Source organism: Cornus florida, unplaced genomic scaffold, assembly GCF_030987335.1.
Source record: "Cornus florida cultivar Cherokee Brave unplaced genomic scaffold, ASM3098733v1 CherokeeBrave_3.0.0_Hap2_Chr11, whole genome shotgun sequence".
NCBI classification, from domain to species: domain Eukaryota; kingdom Viridiplantae; phylum Streptophyta; class Magnoliopsida; order Cornales; family Cornaceae; genus Cornus; species Cornus florida.
Genome location: NW_026775581.1, coordinates 90,567,679 through 90,578,116, shown reverse-complemented (window position 1 = coordinate 90,578,116; position 10,438 = coordinate 90,567,679). Strand labels below are relative to the sequence as shown.

General features: G+C 40.8%; 1 non-coding gene across 1 annotated transcript; it reads right to left on the bottom strand.

Annotated features, from left to right (window-relative positions):
- Positions 1-771: 771 nt before the first annotated feature.
- On the bottom strand, positions 772-880 carry LOC132287488 (small nucleolar RNA R71). The gene has a single exon (XR_009473039.1). It is a non-coding gene; the product is annotated as a small nucleolar RNA R71 (small nucleolar RNA).
- Positions 881-10,438: the final 9,558 nt, after the last annotated feature.

Here is a 10,438-nt window from a genome sequence, read left to right as displayed (position 1 = left end):
GTTTAATTGCATTGTTGAGAAAGTTGCTTATTCGTGTTGCATTGTGCATGCATGGTCGTCGTTCATCGAGACCTACTCTTGTCCCTCTTGATTTGCATTTAGAATCCACTATTAGGAATCCAAGGGGAAGAGGAAGTTCACATAGAACCAATCTACCAATGGATGCTCTCAATGATGATCATGTTGAAGACCTTGGTCACATAGACCAACAAGGCATCCTTCACCCTAATGTGCAAAATGATAATATGCAAGTTCCATTAGGCATGCCAAGGCCATACATTCATCAATCTCCTCAACAACAAGGCCAAATTCCAATGGGAATTCCAAGGCCAATGTATGCACCACAATCCCCCATCATTAATCAAGCTCAATATAACCAAGGTGTCCATGTTGCACCTCAAGTTGCTAATCCACCACTCGCATTGAGAGATCACTATGTGCCTAATGAGTATAATGCACCCACATGCATTCAATTGCCACCATTTAGAGCACACCATTATGAGATTAAAGCACAAACTATCCAAATGCTACCTAACTTTCATGGACTTCCTAGTGAAGAACCTTACAAGCATTTGGATGAGTTTCTTGAAGTTTGTTCTACCGTTCAATACACGGACATGCCGGAAGAAGTTTTAAGGCTGAAACTTTTTCCATTCACCCTTAAAGATAAGGCGAAGTATTGGTTCAACAACCTTAGGCCTTTTTTTATAACTTCTTGGGCAGAAATGCAACAAGAATTTTTGAAAAAGTACTATCCGGTTTCGAAGACCAATGCTATGAGAATCGCAATTAGGGAATTCACACATGGGGAGGGAGAAACTTTCCACGAGGCATGGGAACGCTTCAATGAATTGCTTAGGAAGTGTCCTCACCATGACATGCCTAAATGGCAATTGGTCCAATTCTTCTTTGAAAGCTTATCGGACAATTATAAAGGCATGGTTGATGTTTCAATGGGAGGTTCTTATATAGACCGGCAAGAGGAAGACGTGTGGCGTCTTTATGAGAGCATGAGTGAAAACTCTTTGCATAGAACATTGTCATCTAGGAATGGTAGAAATTCTCAAGGTAGGAAGAGTGTTGGCTTACATCAAGTTGACCACTCAAATGATATAACCGCCGAGATGAAGTCTTTATCTCAAAAATTTGATCAATTGATCAATCAAAACTCGGCAAATCAAGTGTCTTCCTTTCCTAATCATTCTCCTAGAGCTCAAAATGAATCATGTATGACTTGTTCTAGTGTTCTTCATTCTACTTCTAATTGTCCTCATGGACAAATTCAAAATGAACCCATTGAGCAAGTTAATGCAACATTTGTGAACCAAGGGAACAATCCTTACGGTAATCATTACAATCCCGGTTGGAGGAATCATTCTAATTTTTCTTGAAAAAACCAAGGGGAGGGCTCAAACTCTTCCCAAGGCGGTTTTCAAGGGAAATACATTCCACCTCCACTTCAAAACCAAGGATCCCAAGGTTCAAGACCATATAACTCACAAGGAAATCAATTTGCTAATTCTCATTTTCCTAACCAATCATATTCTCAAGGAAATTCTAGAGGTTTCGCTTTTGAGGAAAAGGTTTTAAATGCTTTGGGCACTCTAGAAGCAAATACTCAATTGTTGCATTCTCATTCTCAGTCAATTGCCAAGCTAGAAACCCAAGTAGGGCAAATAACTGAAACACTTAATGCTAGAGAGAAGGGAAAGATGCACATGAATGCCCCAATTAAACAACAATGTGTTGTAGAAACCAAATCCTCATTGGAAGGGCATAATGTTGAGCATGTCAGTGCAGTAACAACCTTGAGAAGTGGTAGGGTAGTAGACAATCAAGTTAGAATGCCTAATGAAGAGAGTGAACCGGTACAACCTCAAGTTGTCACCCGTCCCGTTCCACACACTATTCCTCATTCATTGCATGTGCATGATCTTGAGAATGAGAAGCCCTCAAATTGTGAGTTGAAAGATGATTTCCAAAGAGATTCATTGAAAACAGTGTTGAAAAATGTGTTTGAGAAAAGTTCTTTGAAAAATGTTATTCATGATTCTTCTTTGAAAAGTGATTTGAAATCCAATGAATCGAACAAGTCCAATGCTGAAAATTCTTTGAAAGAAAATGCTGAAAGAGTTTTTGAAAAAGCTCCATTTCCGGACGTCTTGAAAGGGTCCATTTCAAAAGAAAGGCAAAAGACCAAGAACAATGAGATAATGGATATGTTTAGGCAAGTCACAGTTAATCTTCCACTTTTGGATGCAATTAAGCAAATTCCGGCTTATGCCAAATTCTTAAAAGACTTATGCACCCAAAAGCGGAAGAACAAGAGCCAAACATCAAAAAAGGTGGTCTTAACCGAACAAGTGAGTTCCATTCTACAACACAACACTTTGCCAAAGTTTAAGGACCCCGGTGCACCTACAACATCTTGTGTCATTGGTGAACATGTCATCAACCGGGCACTTCTTGACTTAGGGGCTAGTGTTAACCTTCTTCCCTATTCGGTTTATGTTAAATTGGGCCTAAGTGAATTGAAACCGACGTCGTTGGTTTTACAACTTGCCGACCGATCCATTAAGAAGCCTAGGGGGATAATTGAGGATGTGTTGATTAAGATTGATAAGTTCTTCTTCTCGGTTGACTTTATCGTCATTGACACGGAACCGGTGCCCAATCCAAAGAACCAAATTCCGGTTATCCTTGGCCGTCCTTTCTTGGCAACCTCAAATGCCAACATAAATTGTAGGACGGGGATAATGAAGATTTCTTTTGGGCACATGAGAGTGAAGTTGAACATCTTTAACCCCACACCCAATCCATTTGACAAATATGAAGAAGAGGTTAATGTGGTAGAGGAATATCATGATCTTGCTTGTGAAAGAAATGAGCTTTTGTGCATGAACAATGTTTCAAAGCCTTCATCTTCATCTTCAGCATTGCATACCAGAAAAGTGATTTCGAACTCTTGTTGTGAAAGGGCGTGGAAGCCCAAGGAAGGTTTTGACAAAGAACTCAAGACGTCTTTTGAGTTTACCCCAACAAGTTCTTCTAAGAACCATTTGTTGGGAGTGACTCGAAACATCTCTCATCCCAAAAAGGAGGGGATGCATTGCAAGATCTTTGATCCAGGCTGAAAGAGCCCAAGGTCTTGCTAGAGACGTTAAAGACTAGCACCGAAATTCGTAGGATGTCAAAACCCTATTCCTCCCTCATTTCTATCTTGCATTTTGATTCTTGCGAAGTCTAGATACTGTTTTTGTGGTTCATATACATTGGAAGGAACTGAGTAAGGGATTGCATGAGCATTCAAGTCATTTTGAGCATTTAAACATAATTTCGATCGATCCAAGTCTTGGTTCGATCGATCGAACTTTGGTTCGATCGATCCAACTATGGACTCGATCGATCCAGCTCTCATTTTGCACCCAACACTTAGAAAAATTTTGGACCTGCATCCAAATTCCAAAATGCATGCTCTCGGGATCTCCAAATTTTCAAAAGTTCGATCGATCGTAAACCATTTCAATCGATCGAACTACCTTTCGATCGATCCAACATGTGGTTCGATCGATCATGAGTCCTAACACTTAGAAAAATTTTGGACCTGCATCCAAATTCCAAAATGCATGTTCTCGGGACTTTTCAAAATTTTTCATGTTCGATCGATCGAATTCCAAGTTCGATCGATCCAAGGTTCCAGCACATATCAACTCTTGAACCCTTAAACTTGTACATTCTTTATCCTCTTCGATCGATCGAAATCTTTCTTCGATCAATCAAAATTTGCATCTCATTAAAAAAAAAAAAAAATTCAAAAAAATGCCATTAAGAGTGGAGACCTAAGTTCGATCGATCGAACTCCATCTTCGATCGATCGAACTCTGCATATCGTGTTTTTAAAAAATATAACCGAGTTGGATCGATCACTTTGGATCGATCCAACTTCAAAAGGAAACCAAACCCTAGTCTCCCTCTTCTCTCAATCTCATCTCAATCCGGCCAACCTCCATTCTAATCATCTTCCCCATCTCCGGTGAGCCAATTCCGACAAGGTAAAGCCTTATTTTCACCGCGGCTTCGCACCCTCTCTCTCATCTCATCCCTCTCGGTTTTGAGGTAAATCGCGAGCCATTTCTTGATTTAAAAGTTTAATCAATTCATGATTCATGATTTTCTATATTGATTTATGTTGTATGTGTATTAATCATCCATTTTGAAGCATCAATTTCATGATTATGGTATACATATTCACACATGCATTCGGCCGAACCAAATTGGGGATTTTTTATTTGATTTAGCATTTGGGGAGTGTTTGGATGTTGAGGATGGGCTGTTTGGTGTGTAGATGGGCCTACAAACACGTTTGTGTAGGCCCCGTGCTCTAGATCTCACAGATCTGTGACTTTTCAAATTCGGCATTCGCACAGTTCGATCGATCGAACTTGTGCTTCGATCGATCGAAGTAGTGAACTTCATTTCACTATCTTCAATCGATCCAATCTTGTGCACTTTTATGCTTCGATCGATCCAAGTGTTGGATTGATCCAATTCACTTCGATCGATCCAACTTTTGAACATTTTTCACTTCGATCGATCGAAAATTTCTGTGATCGATCGAACTCCATCTTCGATCAATCGAACTTTCACAGATCATACATACACACTCCATTCATCTTGTGTCGTCTTCATGCTATCTTTATATGCACAATGCCTATGATATTCCACATTGGATGCATTTCATACCTACATTGCTTAGCATGATTCACATATCATCATCATCATAGATTCATGTCATCCGTATTTTGTCTATCTTATTTGACATACATGTTTCTATTATGCACTTAAATTCTTATATCTGGCACTGACTTATATTGAAATTTTCTTGTCTTTTTACAGATCATGCCTCCGCGGTACAAGAGTACAGCCAGGAGATATTCGGGGCCACAGCGACCCCGCAGACATATACGGCCCAGGATAGAGATGGTTGCCGAGCCATCTCATGCTCAGGCGGAGCCCACACAGGCTACTCCCCCTCAGTCCCCATCCCACGAGGCTGAGGAGGGAGCTGACCACATGCCATCTACATCCCAGGCTCCTCCAGCCTTCACACCATCACCTTCTCCTGTGCGCCATCAGGCAGATGCATCCGCCATGCCATCATCGCAGCCACCTCTACCGGCTCAGCGTCGTGACCAGTTGCTGCCGAGATATACAGCTATGACCGTGGCTCAGGAGTCGTACTTCGATACTGCGTACTTCTCCGAGTCTATCCTGACTCGGTCTGGCTATCAGGATATCATGCAGCGGGGCCTCTCAGCCATCTTTGCCCCAGTCACCGGCCTTGTATACCCGCGACTGGTGCGGCTATTCTTTCAGCATCTCCGACCCTCGCCACGATCTACCGCAAAGATGATCACTACACTGGACGGCCACGAGATTGTCATCACAGTTGACACTCTGGCCCGTGCTTGCCGGTGCCCACACCGATGTCCACCTGAGCTTGCAGAGACATACCTGAGGCTGCATAGGCCTTCATTTTCTGACATGGCTGTCTCCTTGACAGGCCATCATGCCGGTGGTCAGATATTCGCCACCAGGACCTTCTTGCCTGACGACTTCTGGTTCATCGACACAGTTCTTTTCCAGAACATTTACATGGCGGGCCACAAGATCCAGAGGCGTCATGACTACTTGACAGCTCTTTACGCTTTTTACACGGGCTCCTGGGTATCTATTCCAGTCCTCATCTGGAGCGTGATGAGGTTACTGTATGATTCTTTCATTTCCAGGAAGGACCCTAAGCGGTCTAAGGTCTTGCCCTTCGGACACCTCATCACGCAGATCCTTTTTGACCAGCGCTACAGAGTGCCCCCAGATGAGGAGCCCCTTGCACGGTCCAGCTTCTATAGGAGGAACGACTGGAATAAGAGCTACAATGCTCTTATTCGGAGTCTTCAGGAGCCAGCTGTAGAGGCAGCAGCTGAACTAGAGGAGGAGGAGGCAGCCCAGGCACAGCCGGCACCTCCAGCAGCAGCAGATATAGTAGCGGACGACGCACCAGTCGGTCCGGCTACCGATCGCATGGACATTGACCTAGAGCGACCTGCGGAGGAGTATGCCGATGCTGCAGATGATGCTGATGCCGATGATACCAGTGATCGAGCCGCTGCTCAAGAGCGAGTTCGGGAGTCTTCTTCAGAGACATCTCTGCCTGAGTCTCAAGTTCCCACTACTGGATTCGGAGCACGCTTGCAGACACTGGAGGAGGACGTAGCAGCCATGCGAGCCGACATCACTGCCCACCGAGCTGAGTTCACCTCTTTCAGGGCGGATGTCATGGCTTGCTTTGCCGATCTCTCCAGCCGACTCCCTGCACCTGCACCCACACCTGCACCTCCAGCCACTGCAGATCTTCACGATCAGGCCTCCTGAGACTCCACATCCAGTTGTTTTATGCTTTCATTTCTTTTATTCTGGATCTGTATTATACTGTCACTGTTACTGTATTATACCTTGCGGCCGGTCTGTCGGCTTTATTATTTTATTGATGTACCTGCACTTTATATTCTCTATATATTGCTTTTTGATTATGGATGTCTCTTAGTATCTCATATTCGTATGTTTGACTCCATCAGGTACACCACAGTGACTTCAGTGAGAGAGTGCTGCCTAATTTTTCAGGACCACTCTTACACCTCTCTCTCTATTCTCTATTTATCCCATCTTACACTTGCATGTCCACTGTGCACTGATTATCCTATCTTGTTATCTAATGAGTTTATCCGAGTGCAAACTTTTCAGGACCACAGTTTATCCCAAGTTTGGGGGGGCCATGCTTGTAATACCCCTAATTTAAAAGGATAGTCTCGGCATTTATTTATTATTTTTGTTGTATTTTTGCATGATTATTTGGTTTAATTATTTTATTTAATTATTTACCTGTGTGACGTGTATTTAATTGGTATCTATTTATTTGTTTAAATTGCATTTTATTTTATTTAATTGATTATTAAAGGTTTTAATTTAGGAAGTAATTTAGGAAGTATTTTAATTAACTATTTTTTTCATAATTGAGGGTTTAGTTTCTTTAGCCGACACAGGATTTAATTAAGTTCTATGGGCCGGTTAGGATTTAGTTAGGGCTCTAATTAATTTAGGGTTTTGGTATAACTCTATAAATATATGGGTATACGTCTGCCGAGAGTTTCTAAAACCCTATTCACCATATTCCCGTATACAGTAAAGAGAGAAGTTGAGAGAACAGAGCATCGTAACGGTCTGTCAAGGAGAATAACAGAGAGGACCAAGGGAGGTGTTTGGTGAATTAGATCAGAACCAGAGGAGGCTAGAAGGTAGTCAGTGGTTGCCGGAAAGCTTTAAACAACGGCGACAAGGTTCTGTTTATAAAACTGTACAGGCAAGTTCTTCTCTTTCTCCTTCCCTTTGGCTCATGTTCTGTGCACCTAGATAGTCTCTAGGGATTAACTAATTAGTAAATGAAACTTATGTGTTCAATGTATGCTTGTTGATGATTTGTTTGCATTGAATCCAAATCTGTTTATAGTTCGTGTATTGTTGCTTCCTGTTCTGTTCATTAAAGCATATTAAAAATCTGTTGAGTTTTGGTTATGATTCTTGCCTCTATCTTCTGTAAAAAAACCCTAGGGATGTTAATGGGATGTTATAAGACTCCTAAGATCAGTTTGTGAAGAGAAACAGAGAGGTTGGAATAGAATTATAATTTCAGTTTTGTTCCTAACGCAGGTTAGTTCGGTAGCAAATTTAGTCTCTGTAATTGTTTTTAATTCTTGTTATCAAGCCATTGGGATGCTACTGGGGATTAATATGACACCTAAGTTTGGTTTTAAAAACTAACAGAGGGTTAGGAATAAGCCGGAGAAGGAGCACAAGAGCTGAAACACGCACCGGGGACGAAGGCTCTCAAAGGAGGTGAGAGCCGGCTCCATAGAAGTGGGAGCCGGCTCCCACAACAAAGTGGAGCAGGCTCTAGGGAGTCCTAGAGCCGGCTCTAGGCTGGAAAAGAGCCTGCTCCAAATTCTGGAGCAGGCTCCCTTGTTATTTTTGATTTATTTTACGATTTTTTTTAATTTTCTACATACTATGTTCACTGTTGGAGCATGGAGACTGTTTGAATGAATTTGGAACTTTACAGAGGGATCAAGGACTGAATTTTGAGTGTTATTAAGACCCTAAATTGAGTAAAGTTTAATTCTAAGTTGTCGGGACAAACAGTGTAAAAATTAAGGCACTTAACAAATGGAAGTTGAATTAATTGTTGAATTAAAATTCAGCAATTTGATGGAACATAATGTATTTATAAAACTTGTTTTAGAATGCATTCAAGTGCATGATAAGGTCATTTAATTATTAATTTTGATAAATGCATGCTTAGGAGGCTAGTTGCTGAATTATTAAATTGTTTACTGCAACTATATGGTTAATGCTTGGATTTAAACTGCTGAAATATTTAAATAATCTTCTGAATTGTTTTAGCAATTTATTAGTTAATAATAGGATTATTTAACCTATTCACATGCATGATGGAGTCCCTAACATATTAAATTTGGTCTATGCATGCTCTGGATGTTAGTTGTTGATTTGTTAAATCGTCTCCTGCAACTATATGGTTAAATGCTTGGATTTAAATTGCTGAAGCTTTAAATATTTTTCTACAATTATTTGGATGGTAGTTTTTGGTCTGTAAATTATTGAACTGTTATATATGTTGTAATTTACATGGATATGGAGGATGGTAGGTACCGGTATGGGACGGTGACATACTAGGGACGGTTTAGCTCAAAACGCATAAACCTAACCTAATGGATTAATGGAATGGATTGAAAGATATCGAATCCTAATTGTGACTAAGTCAGATCAGCTGTAAACAAGTTGGATGACTTCCTGGATTAACGGATGGTAGTTAAGTCATATCAACTGAATAAGTTGAATGACTAACTAGTTGGTTTATTGTATGACAGTTTAATAAATAGTTGAACTGCATACCCTGGATTTGGACGGACTTTATATATATGGTTATGGTACCACGAGTTGAGCTTGAGTCTCAGACTCGTTGGTTAGGGTGCGTATATGCAGCGGATGCGTAGCTGGTTATAATAGGTTGAGGTGTACCCTGTTGGGTCTAGGTACTCATGCCCACCTTTGGGTGCGCATTCGCATGTTGCCTTCTATTCAGGTTGAGACCCCTATTATAGACTAGTGAATGTCCTTTAGTGTGGATATATTTATACGTATGGACTAGATAGATATTGTGAGGTGTCTACGGTGTATCTGCGTATTGGGTCACTGTATGGATTGCAGTTAGATTAGAACTTGCTCGTGGGTCTGACCCACTCCTTTATTATTCTTTTCAGGTACAGGACGGTTCCAGCCTTAGAGCTTGATCGTGCTTGTCGAGGACAGTCTCACTTTCATCTGATTACGTAGGACTTCTCTCGATGTTTCTAGTATTAGCTATTTTCAGTTTCATTCTCAGTTGAACTTTTAGTTAGGGGTCCATCAGTGGATTCCCAAGTTGTAACTTTGAGGTTTTGGAGGATTAGAGTTTCAATTTTCAGTTGTACATGGAGGATTTTATAATTAATGTTTCTTTCAGTTTTATTCTATCTTTATTGTTCTTTTTGTCATCTGTGTTCGTTTTAAAATACTTTAATTGTTTGATATTCCCTCGGGTTTGGGCCTGGGGCCTGATCAACCCGTGTCTCGGATCCGAGGGGTATCACAATGCCACCCACTTTAGATACTTCTATCCCGATCATTCATGTCTAAAGCACTGGTATACTCTTTCCTTTGTTCTCTTCATACATTGAGGACAATGTGCAGTTTAAGTTTGGGGGTATTGGTGTATGTTTCAGTGTTACTTTAAAATTCAAATTTTGAGCATGTCTTGTGTATTTGAAGGATATTTCTATACTTGGTCCATTTCTAGCTATGATTTTGATCTTTTGAGGATTATATTGCTTAAAATTTAAAAATTGCTTGACTTGAGAGTCCAATACTCCTTGTATGCCTTGAGGATGCCATTTAGGAGTAAATTTTTCAAAAGATTGATATCTTGCTTGCATTTGTGGTCCACATCATCCTGATTTTGTGATTGTTTTGAGATTTATTCTAGGATTCTACACTAGCACCGGCGCACGCTAGCATTCAATTGTGGGGTACATGCTTTGTTGATTATTGAATTGGTTATATCCCAATTGGGCTAGTAGTGCATTGAAAGCTTTCATTCTTGATAAAGGTGGATAACAACCCTTTTTCATTGAGTAGCCAGGATTCTTGCCTCATTAAGCAGTGAACTTCTCGCGCCGAAAGGTGGAGGGCCCAAACTCTAGGTTAATAATTGAATTGAAAAAAAAAAAAAGAAAAAAAAAAGAAAAAAGAAGAAGAAGTTGCAAAAAGC